The sequence below is a fragment of the Chiloscyllium plagiosum genome, chromosome 7 (assembly GCF_004010195.1).
Source record: "Chiloscyllium plagiosum isolate BGI_BamShark_2017 chromosome 7, ASM401019v2, whole genome shotgun sequence".
Classification (NCBI taxonomy): Eukaryota; Metazoa; Chordata; class Chondrichthyes; order Orectolobiformes; family Hemiscylliidae; genus Chiloscyllium; species Chiloscyllium plagiosum.
This window is the reverse complement of record NC_057716.1, coordinates 44,357,777-44,383,165: the sequence shown is the minus strand read 5'-3', so window position 1 is coordinate 44,383,165 and position 25,389 is coordinate 44,357,777. Positions and strand designations below refer to the sequence as shown.

The 25,389-nt window shown below is 37.5% G+C and overlaps 1 long non-coding RNA gene across 1 annotated transcript; it reads left to right on the top strand.

Annotated features, from left to right (window-relative positions):
- The first annotated feature begins 2,286 nt into the window (after positions 1–2,286).
- LOC122552010 lies at positions 2,287–4,205 on the top strand. Its single transcript, XR_006312257.1, has 3 exons — positions 2,287–2,370; positions 2,920–3,092; positions 4,073–4,205. It is a non-coding gene; the product is annotated as an uncharacterized LOC122552010 (long non-coding RNA).
- Positions 4,206–25,389: the final 21,184 nt, after the last annotated feature.

Sequence of the window (25,389 nt, the reverse complement as noted above, 5' to 3'; positions counted from 1 at the left end):
GAACAATTCTTGACTCCATCCTAGATATAGATTAGAGTGGTGCTGGAAAAGCACAGCCAGTCAGGCAGCATCCAAGGAGCAGGAAAATCGATGTTTCAGGCAAAAGCCCTTCCGTCAATTGTCCTGCTCCTCGGATGTGGCCTGACTGGCTGTGCTTTTCCAGCACCACTCTAATCTAGAATCTGATTTCCAGCATCTGCAGTCCTCACTTTTGCCTCCATCCTAGATATATTGCAGATTTGAACACTTTAGACTTTTAGCAAATTCAAATCTGTAAAATATGTAATTTGCTATATATTGATCAAAACTACAATAAGCAGTTTCTTTGCACAATTCCAGTGTGGGTCATTGTAAAAAGGAACTGAAGAAGTACATGGAGAAAGATAATTATTCTTTTCAATTTCACAGCAGTTGCTAGATTAATGAAAAACATATTTTAATATTTACTTTTTTTCATATTTTTGGATGGTAATGTATCTCCACCTCTTGAAGGGTTAACATATCAACACTTCAATTTAAATATTTAAGAGATTTCCATGGAGGAGATTAATATAATAAGGCTTTGATAATATTGAAATCATCCTATATAGGCTCAAATGAGGCGATTAAAGCAGCATTGAAACATGCATAAAGATAAACTAAGCATTCTTCAGTGAAGGTGCTGAGAATCACATTACCTTCATATCTGTTCCATTACAGACAGCATTCAAGGCGTACTGTACAGAATAGGTAATGATTTCAAAGACCACACAAACTAGAGGACTACCTGATTAACCTTTCACTGACTCCTGTACCACGTGGTGCAGAAGCTTTCCTTTCCCTGGTGAGATAGCATTGGAAGAAGATGTTAAATTTAACCTCTTGCAACATGATAAATTGACAATAAAAAATTCAATGGCCAAGTAATTACCAATCACTTTGGGCATCAGCAACATTTTTCAGTTCTGTCAAGACTCATTGGCACAAAAGCTTCAGCTGAAATTCTCTCGATCTTTCTCTTTTTAACTTTGTTTCATGATGCAGATTAAATCTGCCACACCATTACTGATTTGTTTTCCTAATTTTTCATGTCTACACTATGCCCCAGCTGCACTAGGCTGATAATTGTGGGGCCCAGCCCTGATGATTAACATCAGCAGAATTAATTATGGTTGCCATTAAGGCTCCAGGTTGCACATGGTGATCAAGAAAAATTAAGTTTCTGTGGGCCTCTAAATCATCTCACCTTCGAGGGAAGCGATCTTAAGGAGACAGCTAAACTGGAAGCTGCAATCTTAACCAAACAGTTAGTCTGCATACCATAATAGTCAATTTAGCAGACTTTTCAACTCAGAATTACGGGATAAACAATTACGTCTGTGCAAAACACTGTAAACATGACCAGAGCATGTAACAAAGAAACATTTTATGCACGGGGTTATTTTTTCAAAAATTATTTTGGGAAGAATTGTCATTTGATAACTTGTTCCTTTATAATAATTTTGCAGATTGAATAATGTAATACTGTGAAGGAAAGGCCAACTGCTGAACATCAACTGGAAAATACAATACACATCACTAACATTCTACTAGTGTAGCATTTAGACGTTGGCAATACATGTTTGTGTGAAGCTCTCTTGAAATGTTTTGTGATCATCAAAGACTAAGTAAAGGCTCAGATTACAACAATGCTATTCCCTGATCTGCTGGTTGAAGACTACCACAGAGGCCATTAATAATTCATCTACTTGGTAAATAAAACGCAACACACACTTCCACAAACAGAGTTTTATGGCACAAATCTTGAGAGAGATCAATATTTAGCTGTAAGGCTTAGTTCTATAAAGTCTGAGGTTAATTCGGTAAATCTGAAACTAAAATTGAAATTTCAGTAAGGGTGACATTTTTCTTAACATTGTTTGCTTGAACACTGTTATGGGATTGCACAATGTACAATGGCATCATTTCCTTAAATGCCATTTCCAGATCAGTGACTGGGTCTGCTTACAAGCAGATGTTTCTTTGGAAACTTTAAATTAAATATTAAAATTTCATCTTGAATTTTACCTCGATACATACAAAGCGCACAAGTTTTATAGTGTAAATATTTGAACCCAGTTTTTATAAATAATAATTATTTTCTTAAAATCATTTAGCCATTTTTAAACGACTTTCTTTTGTTCCAATTAACTCCTGTACTTTATTATTGCTTCCTCATGTGGCTTTACCAGCAGTACATAGTGAAGTATGGAAGAATTGTAATATTATTGTAAAAGTCTTCCACTACAGATGAATGCAGTAGCTATGCTCGGAATGAAGCTGCCTCAGCAGTGCGTTGAACTCTTGGAGAATATTACACCAATATGTGTTTTTGCACGAGCCAGATCTCATGTGAGTAGCAGCATAACCAAATAGGAGTATTCTGCTGCGGGATGACTCTGTTTTTACTGTACGCGTGTTCACTAGGGTCTTGCTCCATCCCTGTCAATATTGAAATGTTCAATTGTTGTGTTAAAATCCTGAGCTCTCTGATCGTCATCTCATTTTTCAAAAGGAACGCTCCAGCGTGGGAAAATGGAGGCTCTCTTTTCAGCCTGCTCACTTTGCAGAATATCTGTAACCTTGGCCTTTTACAAACCTTTATTAAGATCTCTGAAAAACAAGCATGTAATTTACCCAAATGTTTTCTGTTAAAAGCAATTTACTTCGGTTTGAATCGTATGAAAGTCCCACTCCTGTATTAAATGCATCATGTATTCCAGATCTCAGACTGAGCTTAAGGAATTGAGTTGCAGTGAAACGAGTGATTTATTAGAAAATGAATGCTTCCATCTTTAACAATGATACCATCTTCATTTCTGTAGCCAGGCTGTTTTGATTGCTAACAACCTAAATATCATTATATACACTGGTTGCCTCAATCTTTATAATTATTGGCAGGGCATATCGAGCAAAGGCTGAAATTGCTGATTGTGGTAAAGACGAACAGCAGTTGTTTTGCTTCACGGAGCCAGAGCAGCATGCGTTCAGCAACAGAACATTTCACTCTCTCAGAAATGCTGCCGTTATGGGGCCGTGTGTTCCTGGAAAGCTGCCAGCGCACTGTGCAAAATGTGAGAAGGAAATAATGTTTAACATAAATATTTGTCACTGCTTTTTAAAATAATCATTTTTCACCTAACACTTCTCCCGCATTGTAACAAAACCATTATCATAAAATCACCTCTGCGTAGCCCCGTATCAAATAGCAGCTAATGCAGCGGTTTCAATTGTTTTCAATTTTATAGCCATCATTTTGGTTATTTCTGGGCATTGGATTGTTACATCTATTATTTACTGATTGGAAAATAATATTTTGCCAAACTAATAAGCCTCCCAAAACTATTGACCAAATACATTTTAGGTTATTTTTCCCTGTAGCCCAAATACAATGCCTACTGAAAATTGTATACTTAAATTTAGCATTTTTGCAGTCTACTGTGCATGGCCATAATCTAATTGTACAGATATACAAGGTTGTCATATGTAATTCATATGTAATATTATTAAGGAAGCAACTACAGACCACAGGAAATCCTTGTGGGAATAAGGATTTTACATTTTTATTTAATTACAAGAATTGACAAGACTTTTTAATTTACATAACATTTAATTAGTTTAAAGTGCACGTCTCCTTGTGCTGAATATTATTTTCATAACTCTTTATAATATCACAAGACATATTTCACCATTATTATTTCGTAGATTTATTTTGTCATTTACATTTTTTAATAAGTATTACGCAAAAAAGAAGTCCTCACCCATTTCGCCAATGAAAATCTATTTATCTTAGTAAAGATATCTATTAATTACAAATGATATAGAAGAAGTAATACTGCTTTGGAAACAATACAATTGACCCAGCAAGCTTGTCACCTCATTTACAATTGCTACCAAGAAATTGGTGTGATAGAATCATCATCATCCCCATAGATATTCATAGTTCTAATGCCAGAATATCCTGCTAAATATTAACATCTTGGCTCAAATCTTGCTGGTAGAGCTTGAATTCATTATCTCTTAGTTTGGATGGAAAAACAATATTGTTTTTCAGCCAAGTCAGACTCAGAACTGTTGGATTTTCTTATATTTTGTATGTCAAGATAACTTTGGACCAGAGAATGAAGGAAAGGAGAAGAAATCTGTTCCAGTAATTTATGTGACAGTAAATGAGAATGGCAATCTAACATGGGGAGGGGGTGGGGAGGGGGGGGAGCAATTGCTATCAGGGATAGTGAAGTGAAGACCACTTGGTGAATTGAAAGATATAAATTAATCCCATATTGTACTTTGACTGAGTTTTGGGAAACAATATCCTGTATTACTTGTTCAGAATTTCAATTCTGAAATTCTAATTGTATTCTCTATGCCTCTTCCTAACTATTTGGCTACTTGTACAACTGTGATTCTAAAGTGAAACTGCAATCGAAAATTGACTGGTTTGTAGTTAGATATTGTGCAATTGTTTTTAATTACAATTTCAACATCATGTTAAACCCCTTAAGAAAAGTGATTCAAAGGTGAAATCCAGAGAAACGGAAACACTTGTGCTCAACTTAATCTAAAACAAGATTACCATTCTGGCAAAAATCTTATCACACGCTCAAGTCCTCGTTCATTATTGGCTAATTTAGTTATGAGTTAAGACAAAGACAGGGTTCTGACAATCTTAGATATGTTGCAACAACTGCTCAAGTTTTATTTGTTCTTGACAGCTTTATTGTCTGAAGTTGTTTCTGTAGTACAAAAAGAGTTTGAAATTTATATTTATAAATACCTGTAAATACAAAAAGGCATTTTTTATGTAGCAAACTGAGACATGTTTGTGTATTTAGGTTGTAGCATCCATACTTCAACTAAGTGCCTCAGTGAACGCTACATTTCATGTCTATCACTGTCTAATGAACTCCCTTGTAATTAGAATGGCAGGTTATTATAAACAAGAATATTGTGCATCTGTGAAGGCTAGTTTACATTCACCACTGGTATTTACTCACTTACCCTGATCAAATAAACATCCTTTCAGTATTCCAAACAACAGCCACAGTAACAAATTTAATCTTTAAAGAAATAAACCACTTTTCCCATTGTTTAATGAGAATCAAGAGAACTGTAGACAGTAATTTAAAATATCTGGTCAAAATCAAAAGATCCAGTGATACCAGCAGAGCTTTGATATAAATGTAATATTTCTATAGTCAAGTCTGCAGGCTGTTAGCTTCTGTGTTAGTTAGTGAAGGCCCACATGGTTCTTTTTCACAGACCTATAATACCCACATTCACATCTGTCGATGTTGCTCGTCACAGTTGGATGAATAGTCTGTTTTTATTGTGCCATTCTTTGTTCCCACATGATCTTTGCCATATTTTGGCTTAGCTGGTTGCTACCCCACTAATCTACAATTCACCTCAGTTTTAATAAGTATATTCCTGCAAAAAAATTGTAAAAATGAAATGAAAACTGATTTATCACACTGATCCAAAACTCTAGAAATGAAGCAGATATTACCACAGAATGAGAAAGTTCCTTGTGCGATGATTGTACAAAACAACATAAGTATGTGTTGTGCATTGCTGTGCAGGCCAGAGTATGTCTGTTGTAGTTCATAACCACTTCTAAATCTGTCATCACCACATAAGCATTGCACTAAATCCTTTCCATCAACTTTAAACAGGAAAAGAATGAAGGAATATATCAATTACCACCAGGCTTTTGTTCACTATGCAGTAATACTACAATTTTCTAATGACTAAAATCTATCAAGATAGTTAGCTACTATATGACAAAGTTAGAGAAGGATATTTTTAAATTCTGGAACCCCGGATAATGCGTTAAATGTTCTGATCATAACAAAATTCATGTTCTATGCAATTTGCAATGAAATTTTATAATCATAATTATTAAACCTATGTGGCTGAGTGTAAATTCCTAAATTGGACACCAATGCCAGAACTACAGTGTATTCATTCTGGTTTAGAATTTATTTTACTCTATTAGAAATGAATATACAAAATCTGCTTTACTAGTGTTGATTCCCATTAATATTTTGTAGAAATATACAAAGCTCTTTAGATGCCAAAAGCAATTGAAATAGGCTATTGGTAATTGCTATCTATCTAATATAATGCAAATATACAAAATACAGTCAATTGTTGGTTTAATTTTCAATTAATTATTAAATATACTTAATTATAAAATTCTTTGAAGTGTTACTTACATTTTCATATTCAATGTTACATAGTTTTGATTAAACCTGGGTAAAATAATTGTTTGGGCATATTTTGTAGATATGTTTAGGCAAATTCAAATATGTCACTTTATAATGAATTTCCAGTGCCAGGAGAATTTTTCTATGTGTAATTAGTATTGTGATGAAATACATTAAGATATTTAATAATATGTTTTACAGTGTAGAAAACATTAAATGAGTTTAAAAGAATTTTGAATATAAACAGAAACCAGAACCGCTAACCATTATGTATGTCATGGATAATGAGGGCCATGTGTTGTGTGTGTGTCATGAACAGTCCACTCATGGCTTTTATTACAATTCATCATTTGTTAAGTTTGAAGAAAAACACAAAAGGATGATGGTGGTATTGAGGCCAGCTGAATTGCACAGGCATTAAAGTACTTGCTTCGTCATGTTTCTGAGTTGCCTATCAATCAAAAGTGTCTCTTTTGGTTAGATCTTGTAAAGAAAGCCAACTGAATTGCTAAGGCAAATCAGCCATCCAGTCGAGTCAAGACTCTTTCTGTTCCACTCATCCTGCTTAAATTGTGCCTCCTTCTGGTTGATTATACAATAACAGTGGTGAAGAATTTCACAATCTGGAGCACCTTCCATTTAGAAAAGAATGTAGCAGGTCAAAAAGACTCTAACTAAAGAAAAACACAAGAAAAAAAATGTATAAAGAATCTATTACAGCACCCAAAAAGAGAACAAGACCACTACTGTGACAATGATTGAACTAAGATGAAATCGGAATTGTATGTATAAAAGTGTAGTCACAACAAGAACTTTAATCCAAAGTTCCTTTAGTATGTAAAATGAAAGTGATCATTTTCTTTTGTGACTCGTTTTTAAACGGATTCTTTGACTTTGCAAGGACATCCTGAACAAAAGAGAAACATTTTCTAGATTAAAATGGAACCAGCTAAAGCTGCCATTTGTTGCAAACATAACTACATTCTTGAATTCGTTCCAATATCCAACCTAAGTTAGTTACACCTTTAAAACATTCAGAATGTGATTAAGAAAATTACAGCTAACTTAGTAACATGATGGATAGCCCCAATTTGGCTCAGTAGAGACTTCATTTGTAATACAGGACTATATATTTCTTTTGTATTTTTGAACTAATTCATAGCTGTATCCTATAAGATGTACTATAGACAGCCCTAAACAAACTAGAAAAACTGCAGAGGCAGACAGTTTTCATGAAGCGTTCCCTCTTTATAGAAAATTCCAAAGGTCTACAAGCATTTTGGGGAAATCTTCATAGAAATTTTGTTTTAACAGGTGTCTACTGCAAAACCCTGAATGTATTCACATTCTTTCTTCATTTTATAAAAACAGCAGCAATTACTGCCCTGTCCACTGGGGACCTGATTCTCCACAATATCTTTATAAATACCTATCTGTATACGCATTGAAATGCAGCCAGCCAAAAATATCCACAGTACTCCAAGGAATGTGAATATGCAGTGTTAAGAACTTACATATTTAGTCAGTTCCCTGAAGTATAAACCTGTAATGTGGGTCCATAATGCTGACTGTTAAATGTATTTTTAACATTCAGTTTTACAGTCATTTATTATAATTCAAAAAAGAATGTGTTTCATTTATCCAATTTTATTCATAAATTGATGTAACGCTGGATTCACAGAGCTAGGTTATGCTCTTTTTCTATAATGCTTGCTGCTCTTAGAACTCAATCCAGTCACATCTTGTGTGTGCTGTTCTAGAATTAGAACAAAATCAATCCAAATGGTAATTAGTACAGTACCATAATTTATTATCCACTGAGTAATCACATTACCTTAATTCAAATGGTGGAAATCAATTTTTATTATAAGATTTATTAACTGTATGTAGCAGAATTTCTTAACATTTACTATTTATTTCTGAAAGTTTCTTTCAAATGCAATATTTTCATATATTAATACTCATTTCAACATTGAGTATGTATCAAAAAGAAAATTTAATACTAAACTGTAAATGTAAAACTTCATGTAAAATGGTCGAGCATGAATATTGGAAAGTAACCTGTGAAAAGAAAAGTTTGATCAAAATAATAAAAGGTGCTATTAATTATTTATAGGGCTTGTGGAGGATTTCTAAATGGAAATACTTTGCCTGGCTTGATCCTGATTTTGAGTAGGACACTAGTCACAGTGCTACAGATCAATGGCTGGCCATTCATTTCCTTCTGCATAGCTTTCAACTGACTATAAATGGAATGATAGTGGAGTAAGTCTATTACATCAACAGTAAAGATGATCTGATGCAATAACTGTATCTTACTACATTGTGAAAATAGTTTGCTATGTATTGATGTCCACATGATGTCCAACTAATGAGTTGAGCTGAACATAGGGTTCAAACCCCATCATTAGCCCATTATTAATATTTTTGCCTCTTAAATATTCGCCATCTCCAACCCTATCTCATCTCCACTAACAGTGGAACTTTCATTCAAACCCAAAGATTATACAGATCTAACTCTGAACTGTAGTCCTTCATTTTTCCCTCTGATCATTCATTGGTATCGGATACTTCAGCATCTTGTCTCATGCTCAAACATCACCTTGCAAATCTCATTGTCTTCCTACATCTCTCTCCACCAACAAAACCTACCTTAAAGTTTATCTCTTCGAGAACAGCTATGATCACCTCCCTAGTTTCCTCCATGTCCTGCTCATATCTAACCGTGGCTCTGAAATAACATGGAGAAGTATGCTACCACATGAAAGGTGCTTTCTAAATACAGGTTTTGGTGCACTCCACATAAGGTCTATTATGACATATAACATTCTGCAATGAGCCTTCATTGAAAAATTGGAAGGCTAACTATAAACTCTAACTTATATTTATTGTTTATTTTGGAGAAATACTTCCACATAAGAATTTTCTTCCTGCTTTGTGATCAAACCATAGAATCTAACCCACATATGGACTAACTTGGTTTTAGATAATTCTTAAGTTTTTCATAATACGATATTCTATCCTTTCCTTCCAAGTTTCTGATGGATATCTACAAAATTGACTCATGGCCATGAAAAAAAACTATGGAAAAATATTAATTAATTCATATTATCAACTCCTGTGGACCTGCCCCCAGCCCCGAACTCTCACATCCTGACTCCATCCCCATCTGCCCTGATTACCAACCCTGAACCCCTGATTCCTACACTCCCTGACCAGTCCCATACTGCTAGCCTAATGACGCATCCCTGACACCTACCTCCCCCACCCCAAATCACCCTCTGACTGCCCCATCCCAGCTCTCACCTCTCAACTCCATCTTCCAAATCCCAGTTGACTCCTATCATGATACCCCCTACCCTTTCCCCTCAACTCCTCTGACTCCCACCTACTATCATCCACAAACTCCTACACCCCATCATCCCACAGACTTTCACCCTTCTAGCCACCAATGATGCCCTCCACATCCACTGATCTGACCCAATGCGCCATCCCCCCATCCACCCACTCTCCCAACTGGTCCTGGCAGCCCCCACCAACCCTCTTCCCTATCCGACACCAATCTTTCCAACCCACCCTGAGCTATTTCCCTATTACCTGTAAACCTACCTCCCACCTATTCCATCACTGACCTTACCCAATAAACTTCTCTCAGTAGTTAACATAGTAGCTTTGGATTTTTAAATGATGGAAAACAACAGCTACTGCTGCAAAGGGTGTGTGATTTCAGCTCCATTCCTCCCCACTGCTGTCTTAATGGATTCTTACTCTAACTAAAGGAGTCATGCACCAAGCTGCTTAAGGTGGAAGGCTCCTGATCTAGACATTCACCCAGAAAACTTCTCCAACAGGAAAATGGGCAACTTTTAGTCTTACCTGGGTTGAAATAGGGATTCTGACCCAATCAGAAGATTCAGACCAATGAGTATAATTTAATTGGTATTGGTTGAAAACTGCTTTTTAAAATTAATTTTTTAAAAAATCACAGATTATAAATACCACAACTTGTTTTAACACACTTAGAGGATTTGATTTTCCTTCGTAAGCTCCTAGAATGGAGCTTCATTCACTGTTAGGAAGGACCTGGAAATCATAAAAGAATCCCGCTGTATTAAGTCTATAAAACCCATGGATACAAACTTATTTAGAATGCATTCACACCTTTCCTGTAGGTAGTTCTGTGGGTAAGGTTTGCACAGTCTTGCACATTTGGAAAATGAACGTTTGTATGTCATCCAGCTGAAGACAGGCATTTCTGAATAATTGGCTATGTTATCCTTGCCCAGCGGATGATTCCTGATGAAGGGCTCCTGCTCGAAACGTCGATTTTCCTGCTCCTCGGATGCTGTCTGACCTGCTGTGCTTTTCCAGAATCACTCTAATCTAGATTCTGATCTCCACCATCTGCAGTCCTCACTTTCACCCAGCTGATGATTCTACCTATTCCATGTTTGACTAAAATTCTCAAATAATGAAATTCTAGTTGCTATGCAAAGATTCATACGTAGCCTTCCATAGAATCTATTTCAGTGGGCAAGTGATGAACCATAATAAATGAGGGATCATCAGCATCCCTCTCTATTAAAGGTGTTGGTGATTAAGCTATACTACAAGCTATATAAGCTATACTATATCAATTTCTCACTCTCTTTACTAATTAAACATATACTTAACTAGTGTCACGCTACATCAAGCATGGGACAGCATGGAGGCAGGTCCCCGATTTACTGTAGTCAGAATGAAAACTGAGTCCACACTATTGGTGTTAATTGCATTGTATTAATTCAATCATGTCAATTGTTCCATTGCATCTTGTAAAACAATTCTATCCCCACATTTGGCATCTTAATTCATTGAAAATGTCTAGGTTAATTCATTCTCTCTTCATAATTGCAGTAAATCCATTTTGGAGATGCCACTCAACTTTATTTACTCTCACAGCTATCTCTGCTTCCCAATTTATCCGTACCTCATAACCTATATCAGTCCTTCTTTATATCCCTATCCTTATCCCCAATAGTACAATTACTTGCGCTCCCAAAGAGTAATGTAACAGGCTCCATTTGCTCTGATTCTAATCTTAATGCCATTGATAAAGAACCTCTCTTCTATAATAATCATTATGACAACATTAAATTTTATCCTTACCAATCCAAAGCTCTCTATTCTCTGAATTCCTAATGATAATCCTCCTTTCACCTACACAATATCTATCTTTGAATTTACCCTATTTCCTAAGCCAATTTTTTAATCCCTCGTACTTTCTGTCAACTTTCTGTCCATCTTGGAAATTTATTTGTACTTGCCTAGTCTCTGAAAAACTTATGTTTTTTCCACTTTTCAAACTAACTGTTATCTTTAGAAAGTAGTAACAGAAACATATGAAAACGGCTGCTAGTTCTACTCTAATCTATGATCATCAATATACACTTCAAATGATAAGCCATGTTATGTCCTGTGGAAACATTTGCTTTCACCCTTTGATGAATCATCTCTTATTATGTTGTGTAACTCCAGATTTTCTAACAGGATTGGACATTTTTATTCCAAACAAGCTATTATTATATAATTTCCCATCAAAACTAGTTTTATGCCTGCATGTTTTTCACTGAATTTGTTCTATTGTTGTTGTAATTATACTTCATTCTCTGATTCTTTTCCCACCAACTTTAGTTGTCAGGGGTCTATAATGTCTTCCCTCTGTTAATTCTTTATATCAGGGGTGCTATAATTTATCACCAACCCTACCTGTTTTTTTTGCTGGTGATTTAGCTTCATTCAAGATTGTGCTTCCTCAACATACACATACTTTCTGGTTATTACATATGATGCAATAATAATCTTGCATTTCTAATTGTTCAAAGACGTAGTTCTTAAAATTTGAGGGGAAGTGTTGAATCGGAGTCCCACTGCAATGCCAACATGAACATCAGGAAAACGATGCAAACAATTAAAAGAATGGTAATTTCCATCTCACCAGAGTTGTTGCAGGAGGCTGATATGACTTCCACAGAATTTCAGGACCACTACTTCTTCATGTCTTTCAAAGGTATAAATAACCTCTGTCACCTCTTACCTTTGGCTGTGCTGTACCTCAACTTTATTTAACATTGTTAGCCTCTTTACCTCATTTGGCCTTAGTCATGAATAATGGTGGTCAAATAAATAACCCACTGAAGAAGGACATCCCCATTCTCAATAATGGAAGAACCCAGCAGGTCTGTGCAAAAGAAAAGATTCAAACATTTGTAGCCATCTTCAACCAGAAGTACCAAGTGAGTGATTATCTTGGCCTCCTCCTGAGGCCCCAGCATCACAGTTGCAAGTCTTCCAATAGATAATTCAATGTATAGGAAAGGCTTTAGAACTGACAACATTCCATCTGTGAATTAATCATGCCCAAAAGCCATGTTTTTGCAATACTGTTACAGCAGTGACATCAACCCAAAAGGATGGAATGGATAGCCTGTCCACAAAGATCAGGACAAATCCTGACAATTACCAAGTGATTGATGGTGTGAACAATAGCACAAGCAAACTATTTTCTCACCAATGCTCAATTTGGGTTCTGCCAGAACCATTGAACTCCACATGTAATTACAGTCTTAGTTCAAACACAGAAACAAAACAGCTGAATTCCAGAAGTGATGTAAGAATGACTCCTTTGATATCATTTAACTGAGCATGGAAACTTTGTAAAACTGAAGTCAATGGGAATCAAGGGGAAAACAGCCCACTGGTTGATGTATTGCCTCGCAAAAAGGAAAATGGCAATGTTTGAGGCTGATCATCTTTCATTTCAGGACATTTTCAAGAGAGGGTTTTTGACCCAACATTTAAAGATCCTTCATCAATATGTCATAAGGTCTGAAGTGAGAATGTTCACCAGTAATTGTTCCATTTCAATTGTTCAGAATGGTCCATGCTTCAAGATCTGAAAAACATGCACACTTGATGGTAAGTAACATATGTGCCAGACAATGACCATTTTTAACAAGTAAATCCAGCTACTTCCCTGTGATGTCCAACAGTATTACCATCACTGAATCTGCCCTTATCAACATTCTGGGGTTGAGCATTGAACAAATTCAACTGGACTAACATCAATATCAATATTGTAACTATAAGAGTAAATCAGAAGAAAATAACTCATCGACAGGTCCTGGGAATTTTTACACCATCTACAAGGTAGAAGTTAGGAAGATGATGAAATACTCTCCACCTGCCTAAATGACTGCAACTCCAATTACACTTAAGATGCTCAAAACCCCCCATGACAATTCAGACTGCTTGTTCAATATCCTATCCAGTCCATGCAGTTCAGCAACTCATTTTGGCTCCTTTGGGCTTCCAGGTGCTCAATCTCTATCACCTCAGAGAATAAGAGCAACAGATGCACAGAGAACTCCACAACTTGCAATAAGTTACATGTTATCCTAACTGACAAGCATATCGCCACTTACATGCTGTTGCTGGGTCAGAAATCCTAGAACTCCCTCCCTAATTGTACCCTGGTATACCTACAGCACACGTACTGCAGTGAAAGGTGCAAGCTACCATCTCGCAAAGGAAATTAAGGATCAGCATTAAATGTTGGCCTTGCCATCCTCTGTATGAATAAAAACAAATTAAACTCCCTTGCCTCATTCATTGACAAAGATCTTCAAAGAATTTAAGAGTCCTTTTCGAAGCTGTCAGTTCTGTTGTCCTCAGGAACGTTTTTGGAAGCCAAAATCTGTCCAACACTAGAAATTTATGTCACGCCTTTGCAACTTGACATTGAATCTCTCATCCCACTTTTGTAATGGAATCAGAAAGATCATACCCTTTGACACCTTATCACATTTTGAGTTTGCAATTCCCTGTCTAAAACACACTAACTCTTCTTCTTTAAGAAACTCCTTTAAAATTCACCTTTCTGGTCAGGTTTTTAATTTTATGTCATGTCACTTTCTTACTTGGCTTGGTGTTAATTTTGTCTGATTATACTTTGTGATGTTTCTCTATATTGAAGGTATTGCAAAAAGGCAAATTAATGATTTTCAACTTTCATTTGCTATCACAACCATTTCTATCAGATTATATTATCAAAATCACTATGTTCCACTGCAATCTTGCTTTTCTTTGCTAATTCCTTCTGTTATTCAAGTAGCCATTGTAAAGTCTTTTCCCCCCTCTGTGCATTCTTGTTATAATACCATAAGACATAAGAGGGTAGATTCTGCCATTTGGCCCATTACATCTGCTCTGCCATTCAATAAGGTCATGGTTGATTTGATATTCTTCATTTCATTCCCTGCCTTATGCTTGTTACCCTCATTTCCCTTACAGATTTAAAAAATTGTGTTTCTCAGCCTTGAATATTCATAACAATCCAGGCTTGATAGCCCTCTCAAAGTAAAGAATTCCAAGATTCACTACCTTCTGGGAGAAGAAATTCCTCTTCAACTCTGTCTTAAAAGGGTGATCCTTTATTCTGAGATTACACCCTCACTCCTAGAATCTCCAACAAGGGGGAACAACCTCTCCACATCTGGCCTGTCAAGTCCCCTAATAACTTAATATGTTTCAAAAAGATCATCTCTTACATTTCTATGTTTTTTATGTACAATCCGACTAGTGCCTTCGACGGTTTCAGCAAGATGTCCCCATTTTTGTTTTAATTCCTTTTGAAATAAAAACCAAAAATCCATTTCCTTTATGAAATAAGTCCACATGAGTGGTGTTTCACTATAGTACTGCCTCATATAGAGTCAGACACCAGAGTGTCAGTACTTCTGACATTCCCACTTTTTATTTGTCAGCCAGGGCTTCCTGTTGGACCAGACTAACATCCCCAATCAGGGAACTCATTTTCTATGAAATCCAGCTGGTTGACCTCATTACAATCACTACACATGTCCTGTTACCTGCTGAACTTGGACGCTAGCCTTTTTTTGTGATTCATATACAAGAACTCCTACATCTCTCTATGCTGCAGCTTTCTTTAATCTTTCTCCATTTAAATAATATTCAGCTCTTCTATCTTTCTTCCCATGACTTCATGTTTTTTTCACAAATTATATTCAATCTTCCAAGTTTATGCTTACTCATTTAACCTGTCTCTATCCTTTTGCGGACTGTTTGTGTCATCTTCACCATTTGCCTTCCCACCTTTAATCTATATTTGTGTCATTATTTGTTCTGAATACTGCTCCCATTTAGATAAAGATCTATTAACTTTGTTTTTTTAAAAAAAGAAATGTTCCCCTTTTAATCATAATTGCTGTTTTTTTTAACACTAGTACACTCTGTGCCTTCTTGTCCTGCACTGGGTATCATTATCAGAATAGCTGTCACAGCCGTTTGCTTTGTAAACATATTACCTCTCCAAAATCCTCACTCTCTTTTTAGTTTAAAACTCTCTGCAGCCCCCAGGACACTGTTCAAGTGAAGGCTGTCCTACCAGAACAGTTCCCTTCTATTCCATAAATTGAAACCCATCTCACCCACATCAATCTTTGAACCTGGCACCAGGCGGGCAGCACAGCCTGCCTCGTTCATGGCTGCAAAGAACAGCATCTATCCTCCCAGTTATACTGTACCTTGCTGTTTCTTCCCTGATTAAATTGCTTCCTGTACCAGGGAGTCATGGTCAGTTTGCACATCCTCCCTGCAGTCTCTTAATCTCATCCACAGAGCTTGCAAGAGCTTCATAACTGCTGGATCATTTCAGGAACCAAGTCTCCTTGGATTCCCTCATTCCTGCCTCATTAGCAGTTTACCCTCCTGTCCTTGATTGCAGATCAAGTTTATATGACCTATTCTAAGGACTGCCTCCTGGAAAATAAGAGTCAGGTAACTGACTCCTCCCTGATGGGGTGCTACACCTGCAACATTCCAGATTCCACTCCATAACTCAGATCCAAAGTTGCAATCACTTGCTACAGATGTGTTCAATCTGAATCTCCTTGATATCCAGCAGCTCCCACATGCTGCAGCTGCAACTCATCACCCATCCTGCCATCTCTGTTGTATTATATTTAAGTTATTAATTAATCACACTAGTATCTCTATTCTTTTCACTTGAAGAATTCCCACTCTTTAAACTTTATTGTAAATTGTTTATGTACCTGCATTAACTCACAGCCAATAAGCTATTCTGAAAGAAAAGAGAAAAGAACATGAGAGATGTCAATACAAATTGAAGACTATTTATTTACTTTAAAGACTAGAATCAATCCTACACACCAATCAGCTGCTTTGTTTAAGCAAAAGTAGCCAAACACCTCCCTCTTTCCCCGCTTAACCTTTTGAGATGTTCAAACATGGCACTCCATTGTGAATTGGACTAAAATGCTAAGTAGCATTAAGTTGGCTACTTATACATGCACCAAACACAAAAAGCCTGAGTCAGTTAATAAAAATCAAGTTTCAGCTAATTCTTAAGTTATTGATTCAATGCAACCCTTGGCAAAGAAAAAAACGCTGCTCAAAGCTTGCAATTACAGAATTTAAATTGCAGATTTCAATTTCATGCCAACCACAAACTATATTAGATTTGCACAATTTGAAGTCTAGAGACTTTCCTCCCCAACAAATGCACAAATTCAGTTAAATCAAATATGAATGACACAGCTTTGTATGGAGTCCTTCTTATATGTTGAGTGGAGGTCAGGGGTCATCAGACTAACCCTTGCTCAAACATTGTCTTCCCAAAGAGTGTTGAAATTCTTTCTTCCCTCAACATTTCCTTCCTCTTGATCAAGACTTTGAAACTCAAGGTTGGATAATTTACAAATGCCATTCTGGTCTATACATCTACACATTGCACTTTTAAATTTTGATACTTTTTGAACAATTGACTTCTGTTTCACACTTTGGTTTCTCATCTTCTTCAAGACATCAGTGCATGACAAAGGACTAATGAACGTACATAAAAAAAGAAAGGACCAATGAAAATGACTGTGTATATACATATATTTCTGGAATTTTAAGTAATTGAAGTTATCATTGAGATTGTATTAGCTAAAGCTACAGTTTATCAATTTAACACAACAATACTAACATTCATTAATACACTCAACAATATCATTCGTGTTAGGGATGTTATCAAGGCTGTATTCCACATGGGATTTTCCCTTTTTCGCTCATCAGTAACTAGCACTCTCACATTTCTTTTACTTCTTATTGCCATCCATCCATTGTGGGAGATCATGGGTTATGCCCAAGATGCATGTCACTTCAGGGCTGATCATCACTTGTTGTGGCTGTACAGAATGATTTGTGATTGGCAGTTCATTCCGCAGTTGGCACAGATGCCAAAATCTGGACAGGGATTAAATGATTTTTATTTTCTCCTTCCAACACAAACATTTCTTGTATCCACTACTGTTTCCATTCCCTTTCTGACTGCTGATCTCCAGGCAACAGCAAGGATTTCTCATGTGTTGTTTCCAATCCTGGTCAATTTGAAGTTTCACTTACAGATATACAGTATTTGTATCATGGACATGTGTGACCTGTTGGCCTTGTGCCAATAGCAAGCTTGCCATAGAGCATGTCACTGGGTTTGAAATTGTCATTCATTTTGTTTACATGACCCAGCCAATGGACTCACTGCTGACTGAAAAGAGCAAACATGCTGAGGATCCCTGAACACTAGTATACTTCATATTCAGCACTCTATCTTGCCACAATAAGTTCAATATTCACTTGAGGCAGTGGAGTTAACTGTACAGCTGCTTTTCTTGACTTATCTCGGTTGTCTAAGTTTTGCTGCCAAGAGCTGAAGCCTGGTACACATAGAGCTTTGTATTTTCCATTAGTTTTCTTTTGGATCTCTTAACTTTGACATGACAGCTGCACCATGGTTACCCTGGTGCTGGTTTTGGCACCAAGTGACAGGTAGTTTGTAATCATTGGTCCAAGGACTGTGAAACTGTCCAGAGTGAAGTTTGTGATGCTGATGGAAATCAGAGTCTCTTCATTCTGGCCCTTAATTACTTTGGATTTTGGTAACTGATTAGGCAGAAGTGGGTACTGTAGATGCTGGAGATTAGAGTCAAGATTGAAGTGGTGCTGGAAAAGCACAGCAGGTAACTGATTTGGTAACTGATTATCTGTCCAAACCCTCTACAGATCCAGGAGAACTTATCTATAACCTATTGCAAATGAACCTCAGCATGAAACGCCAGCGCAGCAACATCAGCAAACAGCAAATCATTGACTAAGATACTCTGCAACTTGGCCTTGCCATGCCTTAGCCTTTCCAGTTGAACAGCTTTCTGAAAGCTTTGGCATACAGGTAGGCACCCTCATCTGTTTCTGAAAAAAATGCCAAGAATCTTTTTAAAATTGCTTTTCCTGCAGTCAGTACATCTACTCTTATATTTGTCTTCGAAACCTTGTGCCATAGCTATAAATCTCATCAGAAGAGACTTTTCCATGTATGTCCATCTATGTGATAGGACAGGTTGACCCCTACCTGCCATCTCTATGTGCATTCCAAATTCTGTGCAGCTTTCTAGTTTGTGTAGCTTGGCATTTTTTGGTAACTTGCCTTTTAATTTGTTTGTGACTACTAAGATTTTCTAATCACACAGGCTTCTACTCCTGGTTTGTTATTATATTCAATTGTCCTTGTTAAACTACACCCTCTATCTTGGGTGCTATCTCTTTCTAAACTGCTACTGTTTGATCTCCTCCTCCTAATAACTGGATTTCTTTCTTTGTGATCTCCTTCTAGAGGCATGTTTATTCAGAGATCCATTATTTGAGCTTATATTGCATTTCTCTGCCTTCTGTCTTTGTACTTCATGTTCCAATCTGTGGGCCTAACCTCCTGTCCCTCATCCGGTACATTCATCCAGCATTTTCTTTTAGTGTCTTTCCCTGCTCTGCCTATAATGGTCACATTTCTCCATTGACTAGCTCCTTGTTGTAAATATTTGAATTTAGTTCCCATTTTTGGCAGCTACCCTTTGAAACCAATGACCTTGTATTGACCATGAGAACTGATCTATTATCTGACAGATGTCAGTCTCAGCAGTTTGATCCTCGTAGCCATACTAAATTTGAGTATGAGGAGTATCTTCATTTTTAAGTTAAAAATCACACAACACCAGGTTATAGTCCAACAGGTTTAATTGGAAGCACACTAGCTTTCGGAGCGATGCTCCTTCATCAGGTGACTGAATCATGACTTCATTTTTAATACCTTCTACTGAATCTACAACTTTGCAATTCAAACTGAGCAAGTTTCAACAATGTACTTCAATAGTTTGGTTCCTATGCTGTACGATTATTATTTCTGTCTTTATCACTAACCTTCCCTGGGCATCTCCATTCTTTAGTCCCCTCTCTTGTTAAAAACCACATCTCTCGAATTGAACCCGGTTTCCAATGGCCTTATATTTTAAGGCTTGCTGAATTCTTTCTGTGACTTTGGCTTTCGTGAAAGCCTTTCAGCCTACATGCAGTGCATTCAAATGTTCCAAAACAGTAGAGCCAATTGTAGCCTTCTCAAGCTGGAGTCTGATCACTTATTACTGATGGAAATTTAGGATTCCTCCCAAAAGCCATCAGATATGGGTTAACTAATATGGACTATATTTTCCAATGAATTGCAATGAATTCTTAGTATGTACAGGCCACACTTGAGAAGTGCATATCATAATTAACAGTTTGGCTGCTCCACCAAAATTTTATGAACTATCTTATCTATTACTGAGAGGTTCATTTCACATACCCCATTGCTAAAAGGTCATCATAAGGTTGTATTCATAACCATTCAGTCATTTGTATTAGTTAGCAGCTTTCCTTTCATATTAATGCCTGTAAACTGTACTTGGACAGTTTCACCAATTTGCTAACATCGTGCCCTCCATTTTCTGTCATATTGCCAAATGCTCCCTTTGTGCTATAAATGCTGCTGGAGAGGGTTGCTTTCCTAGGAATTGTTTAAGTGCATCTGACAATTGTTAACAATATATTATTAGCCACGAATTTAACCACTAAAACTAGAAATCTATTTATATTTAAACCTTTGATACAGTCAAATAACTTAAATACCAACATAGAGTGGAGTATTTCCAAATTAATTTTCTGCAGTCTTGCATACAATCTGTTGAATTCTGTTACATACTCTTGCTTGGTACTATCTCCAGAAGAAATGCCAAGATTAGAACTTGGAATGCTATGGCACCTTTGACCTGACCAAAGCCTTTAATACTGAGACTATGAGGGTATTTGGAAGATAATAGCAAAATTTGGCTGCACTGATAAATTCATCTTAATGGTTTAACAATTCCATTACTACATGCTTGCATGTGTCCTGGATTATGGTTAGTCTCCTGAACAATTCCCATCTATTATAGAAGCTAGACAGGGTGATGTTACAATGTCAACCCTCTTTAGCTTGTTTTCTTCCATCATGCTCTCTGATACCTTCCAAAATGGTGACGCTGTCATCAAAATCAGATTGTACAAGAATGGAAAACTACTTAACGTGAGATGACTCCAGGCAAAGACCAATGTTTCAAAGGATGTACTTCATGGTTCCTTTTTCTCTAATGATGGTGTGTCAGTTTCCAGTTCACAGTGAGATAATCAAAGTAGCATTTATTTGTTCTCTAATGCATGCAACAAGTTTGGCCTTACGATCAACACACAAAAAGAGTGAAGTAATGCACCAGTTACTCTTTGAATCCACCATCTCAAATCCAATGTTTCAGTCCATGACCAGAACCTGGCAGTAGTGGATACATTCACTTATTTCAGCATCACATATTCTTGAGCTGTCAATCATTACAATGAGACACATGCAAAGTTACCAAAGAAAATAAAGGTAGACTCTAAACAGGCGGCACAGTGGCACATGGTTAGCACTGCTGCCTCGCAGCGCCAGAGACCCGGGATCAATTCCCGCCTCAGGTGACTGACTGTGTGGAGTTTGCACATTCTCCCCGTGTCTGCGTGGGTTTCCTCCGGGTGCTCTGGTTTCCTCCCACAGTCCAAAAATGTGCAGGTTAGGTAAATTGATCATGCTAAATTGCCCGTAGTGCTAGGTGCAGGGGTAAATGTAGGGGAATAGGTCTGGTTGGGTGCGCTTTGGCAGGTTGGTGTGGACTTGTTGGGCTGAAGGGCTTGTTTCCACACTGTAAGTAATCTAATCTAATCAAACATCATTCTGGTAACAAAGAGGATTGCTGTCTGCCTACCAAGGTGAGAGACTATAGAGCAATAGTCCTGCCCACTCTGCTGTATTATGCAGAATTTGGATTTTGTATTAGCATTGTGCGAAAAAGCTCAACCACTTTCACTTGAGTTGCCTTAGGAAGCTTCTAAACATCAGATGGCAATACAGTATACCAAACACGGTGGGGCTTCCTTGAGTTGGCAAGCCAAGCATCCACACCACACTGAAGCCAACGAAACTGAGTTGAGCTGGTCACATAGACACAATACCTGACATTTGCTTCGCAAAGCAAATCTTCTACAGAAAAATTAAGCCTGGGATGTGCTCTCGTGATGGTCAAAAGAATCACTGCGAAGACACACTGAAGGTTTCACTTAGAAATTTAGATATCAACTTTGAATGTTAGGAGATGCTTGTCCAAGATGGTTATGCCTGGTGCAAACAAAGAAAAACAGTGCAGCCTCTTTCAGAAGCAAGCTCATATGAGAAATAGAGAGAAAACACAAGGAGAGCAAATTCTAAGCCATCATCATCTCCAAACTCAAATATCTGCAGTATTTGGTCCTAGCTGGAACACAACTTTCAGGGCGCAAACTGACATTAACAGTCACCCATTAACCCATCTCAACCCTATCAAACACTCCCGGAGGACGAATGTGGTCATCTTCACCTCAAATGTAGAACAAGAATTGTCCTTGTATATGAGAGTGACTGCTGTCAAGCTATTCAACTGTAAAAGGCTGAACATAATATTTTCTTCAACTGATAGCAATTGCAAACAGACAAAAATTTTCAGCATGAGCCAGTTGATGTCATTTTAATCAGAACTAGAAATCCGGGACAATTGTGTTTTTGTCTCAAACTGAGAAGGAAACTGAGACTTAATGTGATGTGCCTCATCAACATCCCGGCTGCATCATCAACACTGGGAATTAAACTGAGAACTTGCCTGATTTGTATGACTCTGTGTAATATCATAAGGGCAAGTATCCACTCATCCAAAAATAGGAGAAGTAAATGCTTCAAAAACTATTGTCATACCTGGGGCTCCATTACCAAGTATTGTATTCTACTAACATTCTTTTTGGAATGGAAGAGTATTTCAGGTGAATAATTCGACACACGTATGGTACCTATTGCAATATGTTAGAAAAATTCCATTGGAGTTCTAACTCAATATTTGTTTTTGTAACAAATTTAAAGGAATGTTAGGAAAACTATATTTCTCTGATCTGTCAAATTCAACCAAAGTACCTAATTTAGGATGCACATGTATATTTATGATAGTCTTTGTTTCAGAACTCAATGTGCCATTTTGCTTAGTCCCTCACATTCACGAGACACTCTACAGGCCTTCTATACGTGCTCACCATTTCTGATTCTAGTTCATTTTGGTGCTGTAGTCCTTATTATCTACTCTATTGTAATTTCTCTCCATCACAAATTCTCTCGTTGCAGTTACTGTTAATGTGAAGAAAGAGACTGATCTGTGACCAATGCTTTGTAGGAAAGGCTTAGTTTTGACATAGTTGCCATTTTCTCCAGGATGATGATTGTTAAATCACTTGCAGCATACTGAAATATTTAGTTCAACAATCTGACTCCATGGCTACTTTCTAACTTGAATTTCTTGGTACATAACAGGGATAATCAGTAAGACAGTATTTTTCATGATCCAAATCTAACCTCTACCTCCTTCAATCTCTAATATAGTTCGCTTCCACTCCCTCTGCCATCCATAACAATATCACTCCAGGCTTTCATCCTTCAAATCTGTTAGATTTAGCACATCCAAAATGCCGCTCCCCATATTCTATGCTGCATCTGGTTCTGTGTATTCAATTCTGTCCTTGCTGATCTTTATTGGCTTCCAGTTCCCAACTAGTTTAAAATTCTCATCCTCAAGTTTGAATTACTTTGCTTCTCACCCTTTCATTTTCTACCACCATCTCCAGCATTGCACAATTCCTTGAAATCTCTGTTCATCTTACTGGCAATATGTATATACTGCAGCTTTTGCCTCAAAAGTGGCATTTCTGTCTTCAGCCATCCTACACTGTAGTTTTGCATCACTAAATTTATATAATTCCCTCTCCTCCTTTAAAACTAGCTCTTTCACCAAACGTTGGGTCACGTTTGCTAATATTTCCTGTTTTGACTCAATTTCCTTGTAAGTGTGCAATCCCTGAGGACTATTTTTATGTTAAAAGGAACTGTACACAAGCAAATTATTCATGATGCCAAATCTCAGCCAGGATTGGTAACCTTTAAAAACCCAAATATAAATATGAGGGAACTGAAAACAATTGTGTATTTTTAAAATAGTTTTAAATACTTTAATTTGTTAAAGGATAGGAGATGGGGGTAAAAGTTATTTTATTTTGTTTTTGGCCAGTTTATTTTTTTTTTGCTTATTTATTCCCCAGCACCCATGTTGTGTGTGTGCAGGTGTGAGACACAGTGAAAGACACAAAGTGCACAAACCTTTATTCAAATTTCCACCACCAGGAAGAAAAGAAAACACACAAGTGGCCAGTGACAAGCAATGCCCTTCGCATCAAAGGGGCAACGCTGTGTGATCAAACAGTGAAGGGGAGGGCAGGGACTAAATCAAAATAGAGTTGGAGGGGGAATTAATGCACTCCACTCCCTGCGGCGGCCACCTGTACCTGAACAACTCCAGGGTGTTGGTGACACCCGGGCTCTAACGTAACCGCGGAAAAAGTCATTTTACTAATCAAGGCCCATGGACGTGGGAGGTCATTTGAAATAAAACCTCCAATTAAAAATGAGTCATAGAGTCACAGAGATATACAGCATGGAAACAGACCCTTCGGACCAACTCGTCCATGCCGACCAGATATCCCAACCTTATCTAATTCCACCTGCCAGCACCCGGCTCATATCCCTCAAAATTCTGCATATTCATGTACCCATCCAGACACCTTTTAAACGTTCCAATTGTACTAGTCTTCACCACTTCCTCTGGCAGCTCATTCCACACATGCACTATATTCTGCATAAAAACGTTGCCCGTTAGGTCTCTTTTATATCTTTCCCGTCTCACCCTAAACCTATGCCCTCAAGTTCTGGACTCCCCCACCTCAGGGAAAAGACCTTGTCTATTTACTCTATCCATGCCCCTCATGATTTTATAAACCTCTATAAGGTCACCCCTCAGCCTGCGACGCTCCAGGCAAAACAGCCCTAGCCTACTTAACCTCTCCCTATAGCTCAAATCCTCCAACCCTGGCAACATCCTTGTAAATCTTTTCAGAACCCTTCCGAGTTTCATAACATCTTTCCGATAGGAAGGAGACCAGAATTGCATGCAATATTCCAACAGTGGCCTAACCGATGTCCTGTACAGCTGCAACATGATCTCCAAATTCCTACACTCAATGTTCTGACCAAAAAAGGAAAGCATACCAAACGCCTTCTTTACTATCCTGTCTGACTGCAACTCTACTTTCAAGGAGCTATGAACCTGCACTCCAAGGTCTCTTTGTTCAGCAACACTCCTTAGGATCTTACCATTAAGTGTATAAGTTCTGCTAAGATTTGCTTTCCCAAAATGCAGCACCTCACATTTATGTAAATTAAAGTCCATCTGCCACTCCTCAGCCCATTGGCCCATCTGATCAAGATCCTGTTGTAATCTGAGGTATCAAGATCCTGTTGTAATCTGAGGTAACCTTCTTCACTGTCCACTACATCTCCAATTTTGATGTGATCTGCCAACTTACTAACTATACCTCTTTAGCTCACACCCAAATCCTTTTTGTAAATGACAAAAAGTAGTGGACTCAGCACTGGTCCTTGTAGCACTCCACTGGACACAGGCCTCCAATCTGAAAAACAACCCTCCACCACCAGCCTCTTTCTTCTACCTTTGAGCCAGTTCTGTATCCAAATGGCTAGTTCTCCCTGTATTCTGTGAGATCTAACCTTGCTAACCAGTCTCCCATGGGGAAACTTGTTGAA